Raw genomic sequence first — 26,196 nt, forward strand, 5'->3', positions numbered from 1 at the left:
ATACGGGGCCATCGCTTTGCGAGTAAAGGTAACGAGTGCATATTTCTCAGGGGAAAGCTCCAGGCCTTGCCTTCTTAGGTATGTTGACACGGCTGTTCAAGCTTTCTGTAGTCGTGCACGGACTTGTAGACGTGTCACTCCTGAAGCCCATATGGAAATGTCGTCTGCATATACGGAGAGCTGAACGGTTTGCGGTAACGGATCGGCGAGACCAACAAGCACCAGGTTGAACAGAGTCGGGCTGAGTACTCCGCCTTGCGGTACACCACGACTGGTATAGCTAGACGCCGTTGGTCCGTCTTCAGTCAAAATAAAGAAAGATTTTCCATTCAAATAGCTGCGTATCCAGCGAAAGGCGTGTCCACCAATCCCTACAGCTTCTAAGGCGTCCAGGATCGCATGATGATGGGCATTGTCGTACGCACCTTTAACATCAAGGAATAAGGCCGCAGTGATTCGCTTCAGATGTTTCTGGTGCTGTACATATGTTACGAGGTCAATAACGCCATCTATTGACGAGCGTCCGCGTCGAAAGCCAGCCATTACCTCTGGATAGACGTTGTAAAATTCCAAGTACCATTCTAACGGTGTAAGGATCACTCTCTCCATTACCTTGCCGACACAGCTGGCCAGTGCTATCGGACGGTAAGATGACAATTCCAATGAAAACTTGCCAGGCTTGGGGAGTGGAACAAGGCGACTGGATTTCCACGTTGTAGGGACCAGGCCTTCACGGCATGATGCGTTGCATAGGCCAAGAAGGGCATCTCTGGATTCTTCACCAAGGTTTGCAAGCGCAGAGTATGTGATGTCATCGGGTCCTGGTGACGATCGCCTGCACCCAGCAAGTGCGGCCTCCAGTTCTTCGAGGGAGAAAGGAGCGTCCATACGAGGATTTCGGGAGCTAGGGGGGACAATAATAGAAATAGGTGCACAAGGTAAATGGGTGAACGCCGGACCCGCGATCCTTGCACAGAAATCTTCGGCTACGTCGACTTCTCGGCGTCCTTGGTGGAGGGCTAGAGATTTAAATGGCCGACGCTGTTGAGGAGCTGTTCGATGTCGACGGACTGTTCTCCAGACAACTGACAGAGGTTTGCGCGGATCGAGAGACACAAAAGGATTTCGAGCGTTGATATTGCAGTACAGCAAGGCGACGCTGAATTTTATGTTGAATGCGTCTGGCCTCTCTAAGGTCGTAAATCGATTTAGTGCGTCTGTACCGTCGCTCCGCTCGCCGGCGGATTGCATGGAGGCTCTGTATCTCCGCACCAAATTCTTTGTATTTATTCACTATATCGTTTTTGAAGCGCACTTTCACCTCTGCGACTAATTTAGCAGCATCTGTGAACATTGGTATTTAGCGCTAGGTGACGTTTTTTCTTAATCAAATGTAAATACTTGGTCATTGTACACTGCTGAATCCTTTTCACCGGAAAGTGATGAAGAAAAGGAGGGCGTGTAAAGGGAGGATTAAGATTAGTAAATCAAGTCAAGTAACAGGGGCCCAACAGCGCTAAACCGTTCGGAAGAAGGAGATACGAAATGTGGAGTTTAGCAAATGAGCCTGAAAACACATGCCCACGCAGATGCGAACCGAAAGAATGGTAATTGAAAGAAAAAAAAAACAGGAATATCTGAACGTAGTTGTGGTGAAAACGTTTATTGAAATAATCATAAAAACTTTCCGCCAACAGTAAGGTATTCATACGGGTGGCGGAGAAATAGAGGAGCAGCTCAGTTCAGATATTATCGACCATTTTTGAGTCGTATAGAAATCGAAGTAATGACTGGACCATGAGGCGCCGTCTCTTGGAGCGACCAGATGGAAGGCTCCTAGTGTTCATATCCCGAAGCCGCAGCGTAGGGAGCAGGTTGGCTATCACCCTTCTCCGGTGCCTCCCAGGGAAAGGGAAACTACAAATGAAGCTCCAGGAGAACGGTAAGAACGCACATGCAACGGTGCCACGTGCAGTGCAGCTTCAGCCTAACGCACGGCGCGTACGTTAGTGCCGCCCCTACACTTTTAGTACATGCCGAGTAGCCAAAGTTATAGGTTGTGCACTATAGTCAAAGGTAACTCTACTTCTGCAGCAGTTAAGGAATTTCTTGTACTTAGCGGGCCTTTTTTATTCATGTGTCTCCTTTAAGCGCAACGTGCGATAATGAAACATGGGAAGCAGCAGGGGAGTGAAATTTCTGGGTCCCTAAATACCAGAAAATAAATATTTGTTAATTATGTGGCACTTCCCCTATATTTTCATCTTTGAGTGGGAGCTTGATTTGCTCTAAAAATGGTTCAGTTTTATTGTATGAGCGCGCAGGATTGCTTATTGTATTTCCTCCTTTTTCTCCTCAATAAAATTGTAAGTTAGACGGTGCCTGCCCTTGTGCCTAGCTCCTCATATTTAGAGCCCGATGTTAGCACTGCCTGTGTTCACAACCTGATAAGCTGTTTGATGCGCCTACATATGCAGTGTTAGATTAGGATCATTAATTAGCATCGGTCAAGTTCACCGAACGCACCCACTCGCCATCGCATTCTAATTATGGTGCAGCAGGTGCGCGTCGACCATGCTACCGGACCCGTCAGACAAGTTGGCTATTCGGCGCTCGAGTAACGCGCAAGGAGCTTTTGTCGCCTCCACTATCCCCCCCCCCCCCCCCTTTGTGTGACGCTTCCCAAAAGTGAAACTGGAGGCCGGCACGGTCCGAGGTAGTTGACCCTACTCCCGAGCTGCTTTGCAGCACTGGGAGGTCGTTCAAGTACGACCAGTCCCCTCCTGCTGAGCGCCTACCAGGCGAGGAGACAGCACAGGGGGGGGGGGGGGCGCAGCTATCGTAGAATAGAGCCCATGGAGTGTCCCCAATGGCCGAACATGGCGCCACTTGCACGGGCCCTAGGATTGGATGAACATGACGACAAATGTGCGTACTCGCCGATTGGATGAAAAGGACGACGTCAGCACGGGCTCGATGATTGGCTGAAAATGACGTGACCCCGACGGACTGAGGCGTTATAAGCCCGAGAATCATCGGAAAGAGAGGGACGTTCTTCTTGCCACGGGCCGCAGCGTACGATTTGCTGAGGGTCATCGATGACTTTTTACTGTTACTTTACGTGTTTCTAGACCTGTACGCAAAGTAGATAAACTTTAGTTTCTCTAGGTCCTCCTCAACTTCGGCTAACTCTTGCAGTCAACGGCTAGATCCAATTGTATGCACCTTCAGTGCGTGAGCAGCAAGCGGATAGCCAGAATAAGGCTACTGCGTGAGCGATAGCGAGTGTTGCACGACAGCCTGGCCTAAAAGCTTGAGCCGTGCTGGAACGGGAAAGTGCCTGGTCAGCTGGTGGAGAAGAAGCGGTAGTCAAGAGACGCACTGGGCCATGGACACTCGGCCAACGATACCATTTCGAATCAAAGCATATACGACAACATAACGGGAAGCGGTCTTTTTCGCAAGGCATGAAGCGACGCATTTCCTTGCAGATCCCAGTTCTCCTCACGACTGGACTCCAGTTGTGTTTGACGGTGACCCTTGGAGAGACTCTGTATTACATAATTTTTTTTAAATTATCCCTACAGCATTCCCCACACACTCACGGGCACTGTACTACAGCTGCTACCACCCGAACCGACGTGTTGTGAATGGCACCAGGACTGAGAGATTCGTAGTTGGGAACCGTTTAAAAGAGGAAGAAGCGCCTACAGCACTGGTGCTGGGACCGACATATGAACGACATGTGCTGCCACATAATAAGAAAGCTCGTATTAGAACTATTGTATGGAGAACGTCATCTGTTTTCTTTCGTTTTCTTCTTCCTTTTTTTTTTTTCACTGTCAACTCTTTCGTCCGATCCGGTTGTGGGATCACCCATTTGAAAGGGCTACACCATAACGATCACGGTATAAGTGCACCGAACGCACTTCAATGCAAAACTTCTTTTTTTTCTGGTGGTGTAAGCATGCCGTTGCCCTTAAGTAGTATTTCCGCACGAGTGCTTGCCTTTCAGGAAGCTTGTATTTTGAGAATTCTCACGTATAGTAGCAAATGCATATGGAAAGTGCCTGAGAAGCATTGTCTCACCACTACAGCCACACTGAGCGCGAAGTTTGGTATTAGGTACCATATTGATTGTGGGAAAAGTAAACTCAAACTCAATATTTGTCGCTAAAGATTTATACCCCTATACGACGGGTAACGATCCCGAAAGTAAGAGCTCCTTGTTTTAGGACGGATATTCCGTCTTTCTTGAATTTCGCGCACATCTGACGGCAAATAAACACTGCAGCGGGTTTTGGATTTTTCTGATCTGACGTGGAAAGGCGAGTTCGATATATACCTCCTTGTTGTTTCCGAAATCCAATCACGCTTAGCAGCTATGCGGGCCAATTAAGTGTGCCCATAACATGTGTTCTACGACCCGCTTGCTTACATGTGCCGGTATTTTAAGTGAGCAACGCGACCGGACACAAACTTCAAACTGTCTTTTCGGTCGCTGCTTTTCTAATCATGGCTAGCACAACAGACAGTTTTCGATATAGAGGCACACAACCGTAGGGTGCCCCTATCGCCCAGATGTCCCCGTGGTGATTGGGGACGCAAGAACGCTTTCCAAGTATGCACTTGCTGCACCATTATGGCTGAAGATACAATATTCCAGGAACTATATTCGCAACATGCTGCACGTGCTGCACTAATGTAATTTCACTTACGTCATAATGAGTGCATAAGCAGTATGGGAAAATATTATCTTTAGTTTTTGCCCAACAGAACAATGCGTTCTTCACGGCCGAAGTCACGGCTGGTATAAAGAACAATCAAATGCGTTCAGCGCAAAATTTCGCAAGCGCCGCGAAGGAACGCAGCAAATGAACACAGTCGCATGTGCCGAAGGTGCCATATTGTTCGAGATGGATTGCACTTGTCATTGCAGGCATGAAGGGCGCGTGCAGTTCAATATTAAGGAATGTGCAGGCGGGACATGCCCCATGCATCTGGATAACCGTGCCTGTGAGCTTAACCTAAATTACAAATACTGGGTTTAACGTGCCAGAAACACGATAGGATTATGAAACGCACGTCGTAGTGAGGGACTCCAAATAAATTTTGACCACCTAAGGAACGTGCACTTGTATCTAAGCACACCAGCGGTCTTTTTTTCAGTTTTTCATATATATAGAACCGTAGCCGCCACGGCCGGAATTGAACCAGCGACTTCGAACTCGGCAGCGAAACGCCATAGCTATTAAGCTACGCGGTAGGTTGCGTCAGCTTATGCAGCTCGGTGCCCGTATATGCGTGTGACGCGGGATAGGCGACCGGCGATCGAGCCGTATACGATGTACGCGCACGCGTGCAACTTGCATGCGCTCCACTGCGGGTAGCGCAGTGCTGCTATAGATCACCCTCAGCCGTGTCGGCCATCTCTGGTTTTCAGGAACGTTTAGTTTAGATGAATATTACTTCTTGCTATTATTTTTTACTTTCAAGAACTACTACATTGTTTTAAATTTAAATCATGCGCACAGTGCATGTGTGACAAAGCTGCATTAGCATCAATAAACCGTCACATATTCTACGTGCTAGGACGCCGCTAGAGGTTCCAACCACACGGCACACGTCTCTTTTCACGGGACTTACTTTTGGGAGCTTATTTCTGCATTGACAACGGCGTTCCTGTGAAGCTACTACTTGTTGCACAAGAACTTCCACTCTTGCTGCTTTCCTGCCACCGCAGTTCACAAATGGCGTGCTTGTTTTATAGTGTCTGCGTTCGGGCCTGCCGCAGTGCCAGTCGAGCCTCGACGCAAGCAAGCAAAGATTAATTATTGATGGTATCCGCACTCGACAGGTTGGCGACGCTTCGAGCAGTTTCTCTCAGCTTATCCTCTTTGCGAGCCCTGGCGCCGGAACTTCGTGTGCGGGCTACTCGATGCCGGCACGCTGCTAGCCGATTGCGGCGGGTGCGCTCATATCTGGCACATGCAGATGCGCGAGTCGCCCGGGCGTCTCCGCTATAGCTAGACGCGGAGTACTCGCCAGAAGACGCGTAAGCTGGCGCCAACGCCCATCGAGAGAGTTGCGCCGGACCCCGTGTGGGTGGTCCTTCACATTTCCTCTTCCGCCACTCGTCTCGCATTTTCGCTCACCGGCTTTGACGAAACAAAGTTATCAAAGGAGCAATACAGAGATTTAAGAATTAACTGCCTATTTGCTACAGCTATATGCTAGACAAATAGGTTGAGCAGGCCTACAGAAAAATTCTGTTTTCCGCATCGTATACAATTCTCTATTAAAGCCTGTGTCTTCCCATATAAACCCATACGATCATGCAGGATTATGATACGGGATATATGGGTTTTTTCCCAGTTCCATTTGTTTCTTCATTTTTTTTCTTCTCCTATGGTCGCGTTTGGAATTTTCCAAGGGGTGGCACAAAGAAAGTTGCGAGCAGGCATCGCATGATGTCGCTCAAGCCGTCTGCCAACGCGTTAAAACAGGCGAGTCGCTGTGTGCAAATCATTTTCACATCATATTTGCGAGGCGAAAAACACAGCGCTTCATTTGGCCTACGATTGCTACAGGGCAATATCTGATCTTGAAGCAACCACATCCGTTCCTAAAGATTCTAATATATTGAAATAGTGTTAGAACCTTTCTGTGGCAGCAGGATGAAACAGAAAAAACAATGTCATGCCATTCGTCTGTTCTTGCGAAGCGCACAACGTTAAAACGTTGGCATGTCTGTTATAAACAAGGCAGTGCTCGCTTGAAGGTGTGGCGCTATGCTGCAAAACGCGGTCAACGTCGAGAAGCGAACTTAAACACAAACAACCGTCCGGTGTTCCGGTTCAGCGCAAGCGCAGCGGTGAGGCGCTATTTATTTATTTAGTACATACTGCTAGCCTTATATGTAAGGCTGTAACTGTGTACTTTATGTGGCATACTTTATGAGCATTATAAATCTTTGGGCAGCTTCTCTTAAGTTCCATATTGGGGACAAAATTCTCTGTTAACCTAGATATACCAGATCCTCTGGGTGAATTCTTTTGATTATAGAGGGCAGGTAAAGCTTTTTCTTCTGATGACACTAATGTCCGCAACGTTGAATGGTATATCTGTGGCACACCTTGAGAAATGTTGTGACAGGTATCGCCATTTAAACGTTTCCTATCATCGTAGCAAATGACGCGGTTGGCTACTGTTGCTACTGTTCTTGTGCACTCGCAAGGTAACGCGCGCAACTCCCAGGAATACGTACACCCCATGAACAATACTTATTCCCGTACTGAGTATCCGAGTACGATCCGCACTAAGCTTAATTAACAATCTGCTACAGCACGTTAGGGTGTGAAGTAACAGCTCCTGGCTTAACAGTCATTCTAAACGCGGCTAGCGTAATATTCACGACAAATATAAATAGCCATATGACCCGCGGACTGTCAAACAAAATTTTGCAGCCATTTTTACGAGAAGCATATCAGCTATACAGAAACAAATCGAACGGTTTGGCGACGATCACGTTCCGCAATTCCGTGTTTCCCAAACACCACGCCTGTGACCGCTATAGTAGCAGCTAGCATCAACAAATGCCAAAGTGGGCCACATGGATGTTACACCATAGAACGATCGATACATGTGGCGATCTCACTCTTTGAGGCAAAGAATACCCGCTGGACGAGCCGTTGTTCATGAGCAGTGCCTTAACCTACAGATTCGTTGCGCTATACTGGCTACATCTTGTTACAATTATTTGGAGATTGACACGCTGTGATTCTCGCTGTACTAGAAGTGACACCACGACAAAACTATGTGTATGCATATGCAATGCTCTACACCAAACCAATGCTTAGCTCAGCACTTTGTGTTCTTCGCAAACTTTCGAAGACTTGATTAAACTTCTAGGCAAAATATTTGTCGTAATTCACGAAACAGAGGAGCTGAAAATCACCTCCATATACGCATTAGTGGATGCTCGGATGTTTACTACACGAAACAGATGGAAAACGCTGCTGTTCAGAAAGTTATTCCTAATCCCGTCACTGCAGCGCAACAGGCCTGTAATTTTCTCAACAGGTCTGTCTCTTGAGACACATTTGGTAAAACTTTGGTGGTACGTAAACATACGTTACATTCACTGACAGCTCTTTCAACTCAGCTTCCCAGGCTGTGAAATTAGAATTTGTGCTAATGTGCAAGTTGGTTTCAGAGCCAAACGCTGGAGCCGACAGCGGCCTCATTAGGGCACGGTTCGGAAAAGCAGTATCCCTCTCAGTCAGCTTCCTGAACTCCGAACTTTTCCCCTTCTGTATTTACACCACTGGCGCTTCACGGAAGTCGGGCTTTATCCCGAGAACTATTATATTTGTGAGGGTCTAATATACTATGCGGCAAGCTTTTGCTTCAGTATCAGGTACACCTAGAAATGTTAAAAAGAAAACAGCGCTGATCTCGGGAATGTTGTTCGGGAAAAGCTCGAAAAGTACCTTAAATGCTATAGAGAGCATGGATATTGCGTGCCATCATTTTGCTGGAACGTTTCTGGTGAGTTTGAGTTACGGCCTGTGTTCTTTGAAATTGCGAAGGCCAAGCGTATAGCAGGCGTTTGAGTTGCCGAAGAAACAGGGCTCTGCTGTGTCTTGCCGGGGTGCTCGGGAATACTGCAGAATGCATTTAGTCGGCTCTCTTTGTGTCCTCGTTTCTCTTTCCCTTTTTGCAAGCGCCAGTTGTTTGTTGTTCTTGAACGGTGTACAGAATATTTTCTGTCGCTTGGCGGCTACGGCGTAGTGCTGCTAAGCATGATGTCGCGGGACTGAATCCCGGCCACGGCGGCCGCTTTTCGATGAGGCGAAATGCAAAAACGCCCGTGTACCGTGTAGTGGGTGCACGTTAAAGAACCCCAGGTGCTCAAAATTAATCCGGAGCCCTCCACTGCGGCGTGCCTCATAATCAGATCGTAGTTTTGACACGTAAAGCCGCAGAGTATAATTTTAATTTAGAATATTTTATTTCATATGGATTATCATGTGCCATTTTGATAACTTTAAAGGCGCTTCGCCCCATATTTTGGCGTCTTGGGAGACAGCCGGTGGTCTGGTTTATCGTGGCTGCCGTATCGGACACATCTACACCTATGCTTTTTAATGCAAGTGCATATGCACTTCTTTTGTGGACAGAGATTGAACGACAAACCTGGAAGCCTAGTGCGTCGGGGCACATAAGTGTTTCCCTGTCTTTCTTATTTGCATACAATATTTCGTCTGGTTAACACATATGAAGCTGGAAAGCTTTTCATGCGTGAAATGTGCCTGATTAACTTGTGTACATTTCTATGCTTTTCATAATTCTTGCTGAGGACGCCGGTTGAAATCTAGTTTCTTGTTTGTTGGATTAGATAACATGTTCTTTGCATCTGCATTACCTTTCCGCCAGCAACAAGAACGGTAAAAGGCGGCATAAGCGGCAGAACGCGGAGACATACTTAAACACACTACTGCCATATTGCATCAAGCCTTTTAGGGTGTTTTGAGACTATTGTTTCAACGTATTATTCGTTTTTGTATTCTTGAAATGTGAACAGACGCTTTCGGATTGTGTTCCTTCAGTGTTGTGCTTGCGTTTGTAGAGTCAAGTGAGTTTACATTTCTTCCTGTAGCGCAAAATGCACAAGGACGTAGAAGAGAAAATACATACAAAGGCGCTAGCATGAGAAATAAAGTCCATCAGTGTAGATATTTACGCTTTTTGGTGTAACATTTTGCAGTTCTTCCTGTAGAGCAAAAACCCACACGGACGTAGAATAGAAAACATACATACACAGGCGCTCCATATTTTTTTAGCTCCATATTCCTATGCGAGGAGCCAGAAAAGCATAGGTTTAGCACATAGTTCTCCAACTATTGACATTATCCCGTGAAACACATTGACTGCGACAGCGAATTGTTCATGCGGTTTGTTGTATATACCTTTTTAGAAAGGTTGTTGTCCAGAATATAAACGAATAGCTCACTTTTCACCGCTGATGGTAACAAGTTACTCTTATCTGAGATGATGCTCTGTCGCATAGGTGAAGGCTTACTGCCACAGGTGCTCTTTCCAATCGGGATTCGGAAGTCACGTTACTGATGCAATGCAGTCATCAGTTGTGAGCAAGCCGACATGAATGTCGTTGCGATCCTTTTGAGCTCGTCCCGTTCCGGTGCACGATTAGCCTCTGCAGCCAACAGTGCATGCCCTTCCGTCTTGCAACGATTCTGGGAGCTTGCAGCAAAATACGCACATATTCTTACTTAATAAAGGGAAAATCAGACATCCACCGGTTCGTAGCAATTGCTACAAAGGAAACCCATACGGGTTTCTCGAAGGAAAAGCCTCGCAGTTGAAGGAAAATTCGTCCTCGTTCGGGACTCGCACTCTGGACCACCGCCTTTCCAGGGCAGCCGCTCTACCACCTGAGCTAACAAGGTGGCTAGCAGATGGCAGAGCGGCTTCCCCGGAAAGGCGGTGGTCGTGGGTTCGAGTCCCGGACCAGGACGAATTTTTCTTCAACTGCGAGGCTTTTCTTTCGAGGAACCCGTATGGGTTTCTTTTGTAGCAATTGCTACGAACGGGTGGATGTCTGATTTTCCCTTTATTAATTACTTCTCTCCACCTTGCTGGTTTCCGGAGAACTATTGCCTCAAACTCTTGCCTTTGCTTCGAGTTGTTGACAAATTGGACTTCGCCCTACCATCTGCTAGCCGCCTGGTTAACTCAGATGATACCCTTATAAAATTTTTTGTAGAGCGTCTGTAGACAGTCTATAGACATTTCCCTATGAAGTCTATAGATTGTCTATAGACATTTCTTTAGACTAGTCTATAGACATTCTATAGACTTATGGCCATACACTTCTTATAGACTAATCTATAAAAAGTCTAGGTCTATAGACTGTCTATAGAAAATATATAGACACTCTATTGACTTATGGCCATACACTTTTTATAGACCAGTCTATAAAACGTCTGGGTCTATAGACAGTCTGTAGACTTTCTATAGAATAATGAAAACACGTTTGCAGACAAATGTCTGCAGAATGTCTATAGACAAAAGTGTATAGGCTTATGCAGTTCTACTTTTGTAGACTGAAGTCTATAGAATGGCTATAGATAAATATCTATAGACTGTCGATGGAGAAATTTCTATAGACGGTCTATAGACATTTCTTTAGAGTAGTCTATAGACAGTCTATAAAGTTATGGCCATATACCTTTTATAAATTTTTCTATAAGATGTCTGAGTCTACAGACACTCTATAGACTGTCTATAGACTGATGAAAATTCACGTTTGTAGAGAAATGTCTGCAGGATGTCTACAGACAAAAGTGTATAGGGTTATACAGTTATGAAGACATTTGCTTATAGACATTTTATAGACTTCAGTCAACAAAAATAGAACCCTATACAGTAGTTCTACTTTTGTAGACTGAAATCTATGAAATGTCTATAAGCAAATATCCATAGATTATCTACAGGCACTTGTCTATAGACATTTCACAGACTTCAGACAACAAAAATAGAAGTGTATAACGCAGTTCTACTTTTGTAGGCTGAAATCTATAAAATGTCTATAAGCAAATGTCTACAGACTATCTATAGACATTTGTCTATGCACATTCCGTAGACTTAGTCTAGAAAACTAGAGGTATATAAAGTTAAACGTTTGCAGACTGAAGTCTACAATATGTCTATAAGCAAATGTCTATAGACTATCTATAGACTTCAGTCTACAAAAGTAGAACTGTATATTCCTCTAAACACTCTCTATAGACATTCTGCAGACATTTCTCTACAAACATGAATTTTCACTAATCAATAGACAGATTATAGAGTGTCTATAGACACATTTTTTAGACTAGTCTACAGAAAGTGTAAGGTTATAATTCCATAGACTATCTGTAGACAATTATGGCAGATCAGTCTGCAGCTAATCCATAGACTTTATAGCCTTATGCTATTTGTCGATTATTGTTAATACAGGGTGTCTGATCTAACATAATTTCAGTGAAGCTGTTCAACGAAGAATAATGTAAAAAAAGACGGTGCGGTAAGACCAGAATTTAAGACTTATGGTGTTCAGCCGTCAGAGATCTGACCTGTAGGTATTTTATAATAGTATATCTTGCACCGTGTTCTTTTTAAATCGTGTATTTTCATTGCCCATATTGGCTAAAAATAGCCGGGATCGACACCATATATAATAGCTATATAAAGAATACATTTTGCCAAATGCGTTTCGATTCTATATAAGCACTCGCTGCGGGGGTTGTTAATGAGCAGTTTATTAGAAATTACTATAAATATGTACTGCATCCAGCATGCATATGGGAACATACCCAGGTAACTGTACATAGCAAATCATGCATGCGCATGGAAGCAGTCGAAAAATCTCAAATGCACGCAGCCGTGAATCTTTATGCAAGACTGCATGAGTATTTGTGCACGAGCACATTTAAGAAATATTACAGTTGCATGCAATACATCCGGTTAAACGAAATCTGCTAGCTATCTGCGATCTACAAGTTAGTTTACATTTCTGTTTACATATGACGGCAAAAAAATTTTGAACTTATATTATGTATGTTCACGCGTTGCTTCTCATCTGCCCTTATGTATTTATGTCCATAGCTTAATAGTGCTCCTCAACCAGCTGCACTCTCGTATGCTGCATAAAGAGAAAAAAAATTGAAGCAAATCCACTAGTGCTGAATCATGCAATGCAAAAAAGAAAACCAGTGCACCGGCATTGAATTCACTCTTTTTATTGTGTGATATAATAATTTTCTTAAAACACAGTCTGTCTAAGACGACGGCACTAAATGCAACAGTAATGAAACCGGAACACTTATTACGCACGACAAGGGCTTCATACCATGCACGATTGGCACAATGCGAATCTGCGCCAGCAGCTGCCTAGTGATTACCCGCACGTAAACAGCATAACGCCGAAGCAAGGAAAGGTGCTTAACGCTTTTCAAATAGCCCGAAAGATGAAGTTCTGCTGCTAAACTATTCATAAAAGAGACGAAAAAATAAGAAATCTTCCAACTATAGTCAAACGCAATGCATTCAGTTTAAAACGTGTTAAGGTGCTTCTTCGAGCGACTAATTTATTGTTTTCTAAAATTTTCGGCTAAGATGCGAAGGTGCGAGTGACTAAGCTTATCACAGGTTTCATGCTCCAAAAGCTTTTGTGGTTGCATACATTTAGTTTCGGTGAATCTAGATATTTCTTCAAGTCTCGTCTTTTGCTTGCGGTAACTTTCCAAAATTATTTAGACTGGTTGCCAGGAACCTTAAAAATACGGTTACTTTTAAGCTATACGAAAACGGCAGCGCACACACTTCTGATGCATGCCCCGCAAACAGGGCCTTTCATCCGAGTACGCTAGCATTTATTCAACTACACGTCTGTTTGAAAATTCTCCATGCTCACATAATTTGGAGATATATACGTAAAGCGTGTCACGAGAATTTCCCTACACATGCGGTGCAGAAATCATCGCGGCCGGATCGAGCGCCACGAAATGAGATCTACCACACTGGCTGCTCAACACGCACAATCCGCTTAGTGCCAGCTCACTATCAAGGTAAAAATGGTGTACTTTATTTTTACGCACACCAACTACGACGCTAAAATCAACAAGCGTGAGCTATCGCTTGCCGTAAAACATTCCGTATAGTAGATGCGAGAACAAGAGCGCGTTATCAAATCATGAAAACGAGAAACCGATACTATGCCCGAGTCGCCTCGCTACAGACAGCCGGTTTGCGCAATGAAATGCGCTCACCTAATCATGAGCTATTGACGGAAAACATCTTTGCTTAATCTTACCGTTCAATGTAGTTGACGTGTGGTGCCACAAACAAGATACGCATTCACAGACCCCAAGGTTCAGGCAGACACCGCACACCGCTACAAGCGTTTACGTGCCTGGCGCACTCGTTGAGAATTGGAATTGACGCGGACAGATGGCGCACCGCCATTGCGCATGCGCAGGAGCTCCGGGCGCTGAGGGCGTGCGCGCTCCGAGAAGTCCGAGTCTCTTTTCCTTTTTGATTTTTTTGTCTCTTTCATTGCGCACCATGCGCGCGGAACGGGTTGCTTTTCTTTTCCATTTTTTTTTTCATGGATGAAGGAAATGCGCTGGCAAGTTGTATAACAAACGGTGTGGGCTGTCGTATGAAACTGGAACGCACACATGGATGAATGGGCAGTTTGTAAAACCCGTTAGAGGGCCCTTCAGGCGCTTGCATTATCGCCAGGGAAGATGAGTAATACAGTGCATTTGTAGCATATCTTCCAGCGTACCGCTAAATATGATACCCGCACGCATGTTAGTGCAAATTTTCCGTTCCGATGATAGGTGAAAGCAATCAGTACAGCAATGACGTACTCATATGCGTGGCCGCGCAGGCATACCGCCTGCGAAATACTGAGTGGGCTCAGAGAATTTGGCACATATTTTAAGTGAATGAGAAGCTTTGACGAGTTTATAGTGCAGGATGCCAGTGAACGAAAACCCACCCGATGTTAGTGATGCAGCCGAGATATGAGGACAGTGTGAAAAGTATCCGAGAATCGGACGACGCATAATGTGCACACCACATACGCGACATCAGTTCATTGCATATTCACAAAGCCTGCGTTGTAAGCTGCAAACATTACTAGTCTCTGTGCTGTTAGCTTTATGCCTGTTTGGAATCCAGTTGTAGCTAAAGTTGGCGTTCATATCTATTACGACGATTGGATCGGGGTTTTGCTTTCGTTATTCTACTGCCGCAAATGTCATGCTATGACAACTGTGAAGACTGTCTTGGTATTGCCGCGAGCGACTACGTAGATCATATCATGTGGTCAACAAATGGGGAGGTATACACTATGTGTACACTAAAGTCTACAATTAGGCTCTACATCAATCTCAGCAGTATGCAACTTCAGTGGCTTATATCAAACGCAGCTCCGTATTATCCACCGGTACCTGCGCTTGGTTACAGCGTACAGCCCGTATTAAAAATTTTTGTCTATTTTTAATCTTTAGACGGCATGTAAACCTGAAGCAATAAGAATTTTACAGTATCGGCTGTTTTCTACTTCATCTCACGCCTTACCACAATCGGTATACGGGCTGTTCGCACAAGTTCACATGACCTTTGGTGACGTCCCACCCGATGGCCTTCAGCGGCGGTGATATAGGAAACCGTGGAAAATAATCCGAATTGCAAAGAAGTACAGGGGGTGTTTCACTTAATTTGAGCCCGACTTTAAGATATGTAGATGCTATGTAGTTTGAGAGAACCAAGGTAATGTTGTTTGTCGTCGCTTGTAGATAATCATGTTATTGTTTGCATTCCCACTGATTACGTAATTAGTGTTAATTAGGTTCCAATTATTTTAATTAAATGAAAATTCTCAATGATAAAATTGTAGAGCAAGAGGAGAAACTCCCAAAACAACTTTCTGTCGCTCAAGACATGCTCCATAGAAGTGCTTCCCCGAGCGTGAAGAAGCCCGCGATTACACGTAATGTGCCTCGAGTGGCCGTTCGCGCAGCAACATATACATATATATATATATATATATATATGTGTGCGTGTGTTTGTGTGTGTGTGTGTGTGTGTGTTCTTTAAGTACGTAGACTGGGAATAGACAAGAAGAAATATGCACCTTCTTGAGTTTCGTCTATAGTAAGTCTATAGACGAATAATAGACAAAAATAAAGACTGTATCGACATTGTCTATAGGTGTATATAGAAGGGAAGTAGGCAAAAGATACCGTATCGACTTTTTTCTGTAGACCGTCTATAGACTGCGAATAGACAAACAGAAATATAAACCTTATTAACCTTCGTCTATAAAAAGTCTATAGACAAATTATAGACAGGAATAAACAGACTGTATAGACTTTCGTCTATAGGTAATCTATAGATGGGAAGTAGACAAAAAAGAAACAAACACCTTAACGATTTTTATAGATCATCTGTATACTGCGAATAGACAAAATGAAATAGAAACATTATCGACTTTTTCTTTAGAAAGTCTATAGACAAATTATAGTCAAAAATAAGTAGAGAATGTATTGACTTTGCGTGCCTCATAATCAGAAAGTGGTTTTGGCACGTTAAACCCCATAATTTTTTTTTAATGTATTGACTTTCCTCTATAGGTAGACTATAGAGGGGAAGGAGACAAAAAAGAAACAAACGCCTTATCGACTTTTTCATTAGACCATCTATAGACTGCGAATAGACAAAAATATATAAAAACCTTATCGACTTCCGTCTATGGAAACTCCATAGACCACTAATAGACAAACAAATAGAGGCTTTATCGACTTTCACCTATAGGTAGTCTATAGAGGGGAAGCAGACAAAAAAGAAACAAACACCTTATCGACTTTTTTCTATAGACCGTCTACAGACTGCGAATCGACAAAAATAGAAACTTTATCCACTTTCGTCTATAGACAGTCTACAGACTTTGTATCAACAAAAATCCACATCTATAGAAAGGCAAGGTCATCTATAAAAAGTCTATAGACTTTCTATAGACAGTCTAAAGTCATTTTTGTAAGGGTAGAGCGGCTGCCAGGAAAAGCGGTGGTCCCGGGTTCGAGTTCCGGACCAGGACGAATTTTTCTTCAACTGTGAGGCTTTTCTTTCGAGGAACCCGTATGGGTTTCCTTTGTAGCAATTGCTACGAACGGGTGGATGTATGATTTTCCCTTTATTTGTTACTTCTCTCCACCTGCGGGTTTCCGCAAGAGTATCGCGCCACATTTTGTTACTGTGACATAGAGGCGGTTTTCAATGCGTCTTGCAGAATCGTGAAGCAAAAGCAAGGAGCAAGTTGAGCGCCACGTCAGCAACTTGTATAGCTCGGAAGCGAGGCTTTCACTCAGAGGGAAAGAGAACATTCGCGAAATACGTATCCTGTTAGCGGGAACTGCAGAAAAATACAGTAAACTTCTTTGTGGCTAGTAACTGCGCGTCTGTGTAGTGTTGGAAGTTCATTTTAATGCATTCGGACGTCCTTATTTCTGGTTGCTGAAGAAACCTCTTTCCAACTCTGCTATAAAATGCAACACTGCGAGAAATTGTTCTCGCTACAATGCATCCCGCCGCTGTGTACATGCATGTGAATGTTTTCATTATTTTAATGCTTTAGAGATGCTTAGTGAAATATGCCACAACTGGAATAAGATATGACAAGGTGAAACATTTTGCTCCATGCGGACGATTTGTACCTTAAAGAACAGAGCTGAGAGAATTCACGTGTTCCAACATTCCTCGTTTTTCCGCCCACCAGAATGTATTATTTAATTCATGACTGTTTCTGTTTAGCCTTACAAATCTTCAAGAACCTTCTAAGGCAGTGCAATATTCATGCAGTGCGGTCGAAGTACGTTTCAGTGAGTCAATTACAACCTGTGATGAAATTCAGAACAGTGGCTAGCCGGGCTTGTTGGTACGAACAAATACTTCAGCAAACAGCGCAAGAACGTGACACACAAAAGGGGCACGGGACACAGGCGCGGTGTCGTGTGCCCCTTTTCTGTGCTCCGAGTTTGCGACGTTTCCTGAAATATCCGTGATGAAACTTGCACAATCAATCTCGCGACACGTAACAGGCACTTGAACGTTTCATTACAGCTCCACGAGCCTTGTCTTCTTGGCGGGCACTTAAACGTATTGTCCAATGCTCACAGCCAGCGCAGTCCAATTACGCCCTAACCCACGGGTCAGGTGTAAGCTGTAGCTATGTTCCAGATTGGCTCTTTCATTACTTGCCACTGCACTGCAAGAGAATGCCGTGTATCATCGGCTGCTTCAAGAGCACCAATTTTTATCGTTTTTGCACGAGTGGTTTTCATCGTAGTCCATTCGACGTAACATATACTGTCGTTTCGTGCTTTCTTGCTTAGCTTTTATTAGAGGATAATGTTGACGGTTGGCCCCAGTCATCCTGTGGGCTCTGTGCTGTTACAATTGCGAGAAAAGGAAGCTTGAAGGCCGGAAGCAAGGAGCAAATATATGCGTACTAGCTAGTTCATACCCCCTGCCACGCATTACCAGCTTCCTTTCGGGACTCTCGCCGGGTGCTAACCAATCAACGTAGCAGGCAGTTGGTGAGCACATTTTAATGCTGGATGGTGGCAAACCTCCGCCGCAAAACCGAGATACTCTACGGCAACAGGTGCTGAGTCTCAGCACCTGACTACCAATAGTACTGGCAAGACCGCTTCAAGCATCACCTTGGTATATCTTATGCATATAGTGTGTCTTGTTCATGTGGCCTTGGGGACACTAAGACCTGTAATTCGTACTGCAACCATTAACAACATAGCCGTTGAAGTGGCGCCATGGCATAGCAAGAAGGTGGGGTATTCCGCCATGCGTAACAAAGATGGTCCAAGGGAGGTAAAAATGCAGCTATATTTAATACTATCAGCTGATATTTGAGGGTGATCAGCCCGCTCATAAATGAAAGTGAAATATGAAATATTGGAATAGTGCAAATGAAACACTGCAAGTGCTAACTTGCCAGTAGAGGTAACCGCTTGTCTAATGCTGCCTTCAGCTCTCTATTTCACGTTGTCTCAGTTGCTGCGGCTTCCGCCTCGGTGAATCGTTCGCTGGTTGACAAGCTTTGATTTGACTGACAGCTTCCGCATCGACTTCTGTTATTTTGATATTTTAAATCACTGTTAAGGCAAACAAGCTTGTGTGTTCCACCTGTCGCAAACGTCAAGCAAATGTATTTTCTTTTGATATTCTTATTTCTTTGATTGATAACCGTGCGCTTTGAACTAGGTTTCATGTCCTTCGCCTTTGACCCACTTCAAAGTGCTATAATGCTGCTCGCATACCTAGCTACATTACGCAGTTCTAACATATTTGATTACATCATGCGCACACAGTGTTGCTAATTACAGTACCTTCCCGGTGCATATGAAATCACATATACCGTTGTACACCAGAATTACACAATATCATAGCGTCAGAAAGTTAGTTGTTACGTAGCACTCCGCTTCTACTTCTGTCGTTATGTCGCATTGGAGTGACCTAATGCGATGGTATGTTATTTATTGGACCATAAGTGACAAACACGATGAGTCCAGAGAAAACACAGGGAAGGCGGGAGATGGAAATTCAAGACGATGAACAAAATGAGAACAAGGTAAAAGCGGGAGCCAACGTTTCAACATGTGGACTTCAAGGCAAGTTCACTTGTCCACTTGAAAAAGGCAAGTCCACTTCTCGCAGCGTAGGCTCTCGTTTGTACCTTGTTCTCGTTCAGATACGAAGAGCGTCACTTTAATAGACTGTTTGCATACTACAAAGCTTCAGACGATAAAACATAACAAAGTTTGGCTTATTTTGCCCAGCTTCTTGCACACGAGGGCACGATACCAGGACAGCTCCTGAAGACAAGGCCAGGTTCATCGCAACTGCTGGTGAGTGGTTTTATTTTACTGCTAGCTATGCTTTTCAACACTAGCAAGCGAGACTCTTCGAGCTGTGACCACCTATTCAAACCTTCAGAATAAAAACAGGAACAGCGCAACACAGGACAGCGGTCTGTCCTGAGCTCTTTACTCTCTCGTCCTGTGTTGCGCTGTTCCTATTTTTATTCTGAAGGTAAACTAACCAGCCCCTTAGAACACACTGCTATTCGAACCTTGTTTCGGCCAAAAAGGATCTATACAGTCTTGATTCAGTGTATCCAACGTACATCCGAGTCTGTAAGACGTGTATGGCTTAGATAATCCTGTGTAGTGATTGTTAACAGACAGTTTGAAACGTCAGCCAACAATGAGTGTGCAGTGAGATGCTTCGGGACCATTGTGACCACATAAATACAAGTGCGTTATTTCCTATTGCAGTGGCCAACATGTTAGGTGCGACACATTAGGGGCAGCAGCGCTTGCGCCTTCCTGTAGGTTGGGCCGATAGTTTGTTTAATTTAAACTTTGCTTGTTAATAATAGGTCTGTCGGACCACCGTCGAAACAGTTCTGGGTCCGTGTTCATAATAAATGTTCTCGGGGGACAAATACTCGTAAGTGCAGATGTCAGCAAAACGTGATGTTCGACATTTATCAAGGGTTGCGGATCAATGGCAAGCAGCGCTTACGAACAAAGAGTTTTATGAATCAGGCCGTTCATATTCCTTGCATTTTTCATAGTAAGTTGCCTTTAATGGCAACTGAGATAGGTTAGAAATCTGAACGGACTTGACATGTACGAGTGAGCTGATTATCACACATGGTGAAAACAGACGACAAAACGGAGGGAACGCATCAACACTAGGGTGTGCGTATGTTCCTCCTGTTTCGTCGTTGTTCTCAGTGTTTTTGGCTATGCTTAAAACGTGATAGTTTAGATATTTAAAGCATAAAACCCGTCCAGAAATGGTCTGCCACGGGTTTCTGCCTCGTTTTTCATAATAGGTGTGCATGACGTGCCTGAAGCTTGTGTTGGGTTATACTATTGTCATTGTTTGTCTATGTCATTCAGCATTATGTTGTCGTGTATGTCTGCGGTCGACTCTCTGTCTCAAGATCCTGGAAAGTGCAGTCGATCACCGTTGAACGACTGTTGTGACGACCAGTTGCAAACTTCGGCTGCATATTATAGAACTCATATCCCGCAAAATAGGGCACTTATCTGTTACTTAAATACTTAGAAACTTCTCCTTGCGTTGAACTTATGTATTACAACTCTAACGACGATTGTCATTGTTACAAAAAGTCATATTTTGCTAATGCGCCCAGCTGTCGTAAGACTTAGACCACACGGGCGTCTGGAGACATGTCTAAAAATGTCTTTAGCGGAAACCAAAAATGTGCACAGCTGAGTAAGTGGCATTCATTATACTTGTACTTATTTCTTCATTTATAAGCCTTCTTCGATTCGAATGTAGTCGAAATTAGGTCCCAACAAATTATTTAAAGGCGCTCATACACGCCATAACTCGCACTTGCAATAATACCTCACATCTTGGATTTCGTGAATGACCCCCGAAAAATTTTCTTTGAGCGTCACTATACCGTTGTACGGTGTTCGTGTGTGTGCGGTAGTTACGGCTGTTATGTTTTTTTTCTTTGTTTCTCTATAGGCGCCGCATTCGAGTAATAGCAAAATTATTGGTCACTATGGCAGCTGTACAATTCTTACCGAAAGCTCTCGAACTTATTGCATAGGCGTAAGTAACGTTATACGATTGGCTACAACAGAAATTGAGAAGGCATAAAGCAAAAATTAACACATAAACTAAAATTAACGTGCAGGGAAGAATAAGCGAAAGCAAAGGGCCCTCTCCTGCCTTGAGAGCAAAACGCGGTCGTTACAGCATAGACATTCCGCCGTATTTCTTTGGGCCAACAGTTCAGCTTGTCTTAGACAAGCTCAGCTGTTGGCACTGTCTAATGCAGTGTCTCCCACGGTGGCTACGTAAAAGGCAGAATTACAATTTTTTGACAAACTCAGCTACGTTTGTATGAAATGAATGATAAAAAAAGGAGAGAAGGCTCTTTATTCAATCATGTCTACGTGAACCAGCATAATTTATTTCAGCATGTTATGTTGTCATCTGCGCCTGCTAACAACTATATCTAATTCGCGACCCAGGAAGCTGCGCTCAATGACAGTTGGACCACTTTGTGACGACCTATTGCTAATTTGGCTGCGTATTGTAGCACCCATGCCACACAAATAAAGTACTTGCCTGTTACCTGCCATACGGCAAAAGTGATAATTACGTTATAACTGCTCTATTAACAAAAATACTGTGCGCGCCCTATAAATCTGTCTCCTATGAATAAACTTAATTGTGAGTGACGCTCTTTCCTGTCCTGGTCATACTTCACTTTGTTTCGCGTTCCATTACACCATAACAGGTATGAACCAACCAGCCCAGCAACAAGAAGCGATGCTAGTGGCTACTTTTTCTTTTAATTTACATTGAATACGGCAAACTACCGGAAAGTGGTTGGGGGTTAGGGTAGGGAGGCTCGGCTGAGGGTCGAATGTCATTTACTTTCACACTAACGTACTTATAGATAGTGTAGGAGCACTGAACTTGCTTAATATTATGGCTCAGGTTTGCTACCCCCCACCCCCAGTGTAGGGTAGCAAACCGGATACTCTTCTGGTTGACCTCCCTGCCTTTCCTGTCCTTGCTTTCTCTCTCTCTCTCAGGCGGAGTTCAAAGCACACTCCTAAAGTGGTGGCGTCCGCTTATCTAAGTAGAACCTCGTTCATACATTCTTGTTTGTTACGTTTTCCCGGCTCTTGCGCTCTGAAGCACCGGTCCCAGCTAGCTTCCGTAGGGTCATGCGCACTAGCTTCCCGTTCATTACGTTTATCTTTCCGGTTGTTACAGCCAGACAGTACCACGGCGCACCGCTGAAGCGGCATCGTCCCTTGGCGGTGCCTACGTTGACCGGCACATGTCAGCGCGTGAAACGGTCACTTCGCAGAAGCTCCCACGCGCTGCAGAAGGATTGTCATCATCGTATTCAGATCAACACCAGTCACCGATCTGAGCCCAGCTGATGAAGTCGAAAGCCAAGAGGCGATGGAAAAATCTACGAGAGGTAGCCCCACACCCAAGTTCACGTGCGCTGTTTCGTTACCTTCGATACCTTGGGCGGTTACTTCAATATGAAACTGAAAAAAAAGCTTTGTGGTTACTCAAGAGAGGCTCGTACTATCGAAGATTCAATACAAGCGCCAAATGAAAATGACAAGCCTTATTTAGCGTGATTCACGGCTATATACAACCGCTCCACAACGAAGTGATTAACGTTCAATCTTACCCCGGGTCAGCGACAACTAGATTTACTGAGCGAATTTTCCATAGCTTGTTGGCTTCTGATTCAACTTTAAGTAAGTTTTGTATGAGAGAAGATGTCTCGTCATCAGTGCTGCCGGATATTACTTTTTGTCGCGGTGTCGGATGTTACTTTTTCTCGAATTTTACCACCCTTTTCCATGGTACCCTAAATATCGTATAGACGAGGCTTTGTCATTTCAGAGCCAACAACAGGCAATGCTTTGATGCAACATAGCGCGCTCTCTGAAATTCGTAAGAATAGTTGCTTCATGAAGGGCCACGGTCGGCAGCGAAAAAGTTTTGGAGCGAAAAAGAAATATCAGCGTAACGTAAGGCGAATACGAGCGCAGAGGAGAAATTGGCTATCAGTCTGGGGCCGAAACCATAAAGCTTTTCCTTCGGAAGTGCTTGCTATTCTCTGGCGCGCATCTTTAACGACGTGCTTGACATCACGATTTCCTAGAATAGATGTAGCGTGAGAACTTTTTTTGTGTGTGTATGAATACGGGCTGGTTACGTTTGTTTATTTTACCGTCATATTCTGCGTACCTACTTGAGGCCAAATTGCAGTGTAGCGTTTGCTTGCTGCTGTTACTAAAATTGCTGCCTTTGAGTGTGACACTGACGGAATTCAGCTAAACAGACGGAGGTTGTCCAAAGAGACTGATTAGTCCTAGAAGTTATCCCGACGGTCCATCTTTGCGCTACTGATGTGGAGAAAATATATGCGTTGTGATAAAAGCCGGATTTTTCTCACTATACAATAGCATCCTGTTCGGGTTCACCAAGGCACGTAGAAAACGCTGTTTTCTCTGGCACACATTACTAGCTGGGCCCATATTCCTAAAAATCTCTTATGCTAAAATTGTTTGCAAAAGCCAATTTCAATCGATCCTGATGCTGGACATATTGTTATAAGGCGGCCGGCCAATGGGTAATAACGCTTAAAAAGAAAAGCTTTATGACGTCGGCCCATGTTTCTTTCTTTTTTAACATCCTACATGATCCTAAGTAGTATTAGGGTGCGGCAAAGGCTGCAAACAAATAAACTATACATAGGACTCTTTTTTTTTTCATTTACTACATTCAACATCCAACAAAAAATAAGCGATATGAACTATAGCAATGCGAAATTATAACGTCTTGGTTTGCACGCTGTCTTCATATATATGTGGCTGTTTCTAAGGATCAGGAAGTCCGATGAAAATAAACAAATTCTGCCAATTTCTGGTGAGCAAGAAAGTTAAACTTCACGTCGGCGGTTTTTGGACAGGCTAGTGGAACAGGGATTATGTAGCACTTAGCGCTATCTACATGAACATCGCTGCACCCGCGAATTATAACCAGGCACGTGTATTCACAGGAACCTTGCGCTACAACTATTTCTACGAGCAGACGTTAGCCAGACATGCTTTTAGACATTTGGACGATGTTAGACAGCATTAACGAAGGCGGCCGGACAAAGACAAAACGCACTTACCAACGAAAAGTTTGTGAATTCGACCCCTCCTTACCTATGGTTATTTGGCGGTCATTGGGAAGGAGGGCCAGCAAAGGCTAACTTGTTTTCTTTCTTTCTTCAATAAGCCAGTATAAGCTTTCACGTATAGAACTCCAACGGAAATTATCTGAAGAAATTCAGACCTTTTGTTGCCTTCATGCCAAGCTCACCAAGTGGCATGCGGTTCACATTTTTTAAAATGTATTTGGCCCTCTTGAATCATTTCAAGGCTAAAGAGTCTGTGTACTTCTCTGAAATTTGGCATGCCGATTGCCCTCGCGCTCGTGCATTTTGGGTTCCCATCTTAGAGATCCTTTAGCACGCTCTTAACATATCGAAATAGCTTTCTTGAAAGGCTAACACGCCGATGCTTCAAGAATGGAAGAACGCTTCATTATAGCACCTATGTCTGACCATTTTAACTTTGGCATGAAGCATTCTTCCATTGGCTCAGATCGTCAAGATTTAGCTGTTTTACAGTAGTGTACACACTGTATACTTGAGGATGGCTTTTAGACAAACTTGAATAGCCATTACGCGGAGAAAACCGACCAAGAGATTTTCAGAATTCCCTCGGGGTATTTGAGATGCGTGGTTATGTAAAAGGAAAATCATTAAGCTTCTTTAATTAATAATGTGAGCCAATTCACAATGCTTTTCGGTCACAAGTGCACTTGGTCTTCCAGCATCAGGATTTGCTGGAATTTGCTCTCACGAACAATTCTAAGGTAAGCGCTTTTTGTGAATAAAGACAGTGGTATATAATTTAGGCACTTCATTGTGGCAAGCATAAACATATGCGCTTTCATGTTTATCTTCAAAAATAAAGCAGACACCAGTTTTTATTTTACCTCAATGATTGGTGGAATAAGGACTCGAAGATTCGTCTGTGCAGCCTTATTATTTAGCTCTACCCCTAGGAGCTCGTAATACTCCTCTGCGCCCTTAATATCGATGTTTTAGTAGTTGAAAAACAATATTTTGTTGTCTGGTAACGCTGGGAAGTGCAAGTGCACTCCAGTGACAAAATGAATACAAACCATATTTCGGCTAACTGCTATATAGTGGTGCTTCAAAGTGCTCTCTCTATCCTTGCATACTTTCATAGTGATCGTCAGAGAAAAGTGCCCATGGGAGTCCAACTTTATGCGAGTAACACACATATGTGTTTTCTTTTCTAACACGAATGTGTTTTATGCCGGGGTCCACGATCAACGTCCTGTAACGGATGGGGTGTTCGCGCGAACGCGTAAAATATGCTCTGTGTGGACAGAGATGGCACCGGCATCTAGGAGTGGTGAAGCGAAGTACTGCACCATGACACTAACGAGCTCCGGCTGACGGTGCGCTTCGGGAATCGGTAGCATAGTCGGTAGTCTCAGCGCAGCTGAGGCTCCAGCGCGGTGTATAGCCTGGTGTAGGCGATCTAGGTTTTCTGCTGAGGCAACGACGCAGTTTCCGCACATGCTTTGCCTTTCACATTGTATTAACGTGTGACGCCTCGTCGCTTACGGAGTGCAACTTCAACATGCATCAGCAGTGCTTACACCCCGCCTACTGCTTTGCTTGCGATGGCACAACTAAGGAAACTGCTGCGCTAAGCGGCGCAGAAAGGCAACGGCGTTGACAGATGAATCTCGCTTTGGTCCGGCTACAAGTACGCCAGCGTGGAGCAGACCGCCTTCATTCGTTCGTGGCGCACGCTGCTAACTCTGCCGCTCGCATACCTCAAGCTGAGCGCGTCGCAACTCAACTGGCTGCCCAAGACACTACGGAGCCGGACTAAAGTGCTCGCACCTTCGCTAAAGCGA

At 44.3% G+C, this 26,196-nt stretch overlaps 1 protein-coding gene across 2 annotated transcripts in view; it reads left to right on the forward strand.

Moving 5' to 3' along the window:
- LOC126546058 (G-protein coupled receptor dmsr-1-like) overlaps positions 1–26,196 on the forward strand; it is a 1,011,142-nt gene that overhangs the window by 661,098 nt on the left and 323,848 nt on the right. For both annotated transcript variants that reach the window (XM_055062099.2, XM_055062100.2), the window contains one exon: positions 19,434–19,502. The gene's annotated coding sequence lies outside the window, so the exon portion shown is untranslated. The remainder of the gene's footprint in view (positions 1–19,433; positions 19,503–26,196) is intronic.

The sequence above is a fragment of the Dermacentor andersoni genome, chromosome 1 (assembly GCF_023375885.2).
Source record: "Dermacentor andersoni chromosome 1, qqDerAnde1_hic_scaffold, whole genome shotgun sequence".
In the NCBI taxonomy this organism is placed as follows: Eukaryota; Metazoa; Arthropoda; class Arachnida; order Ixodida; family Ixodidae; genus Dermacentor; species Dermacentor andersoni.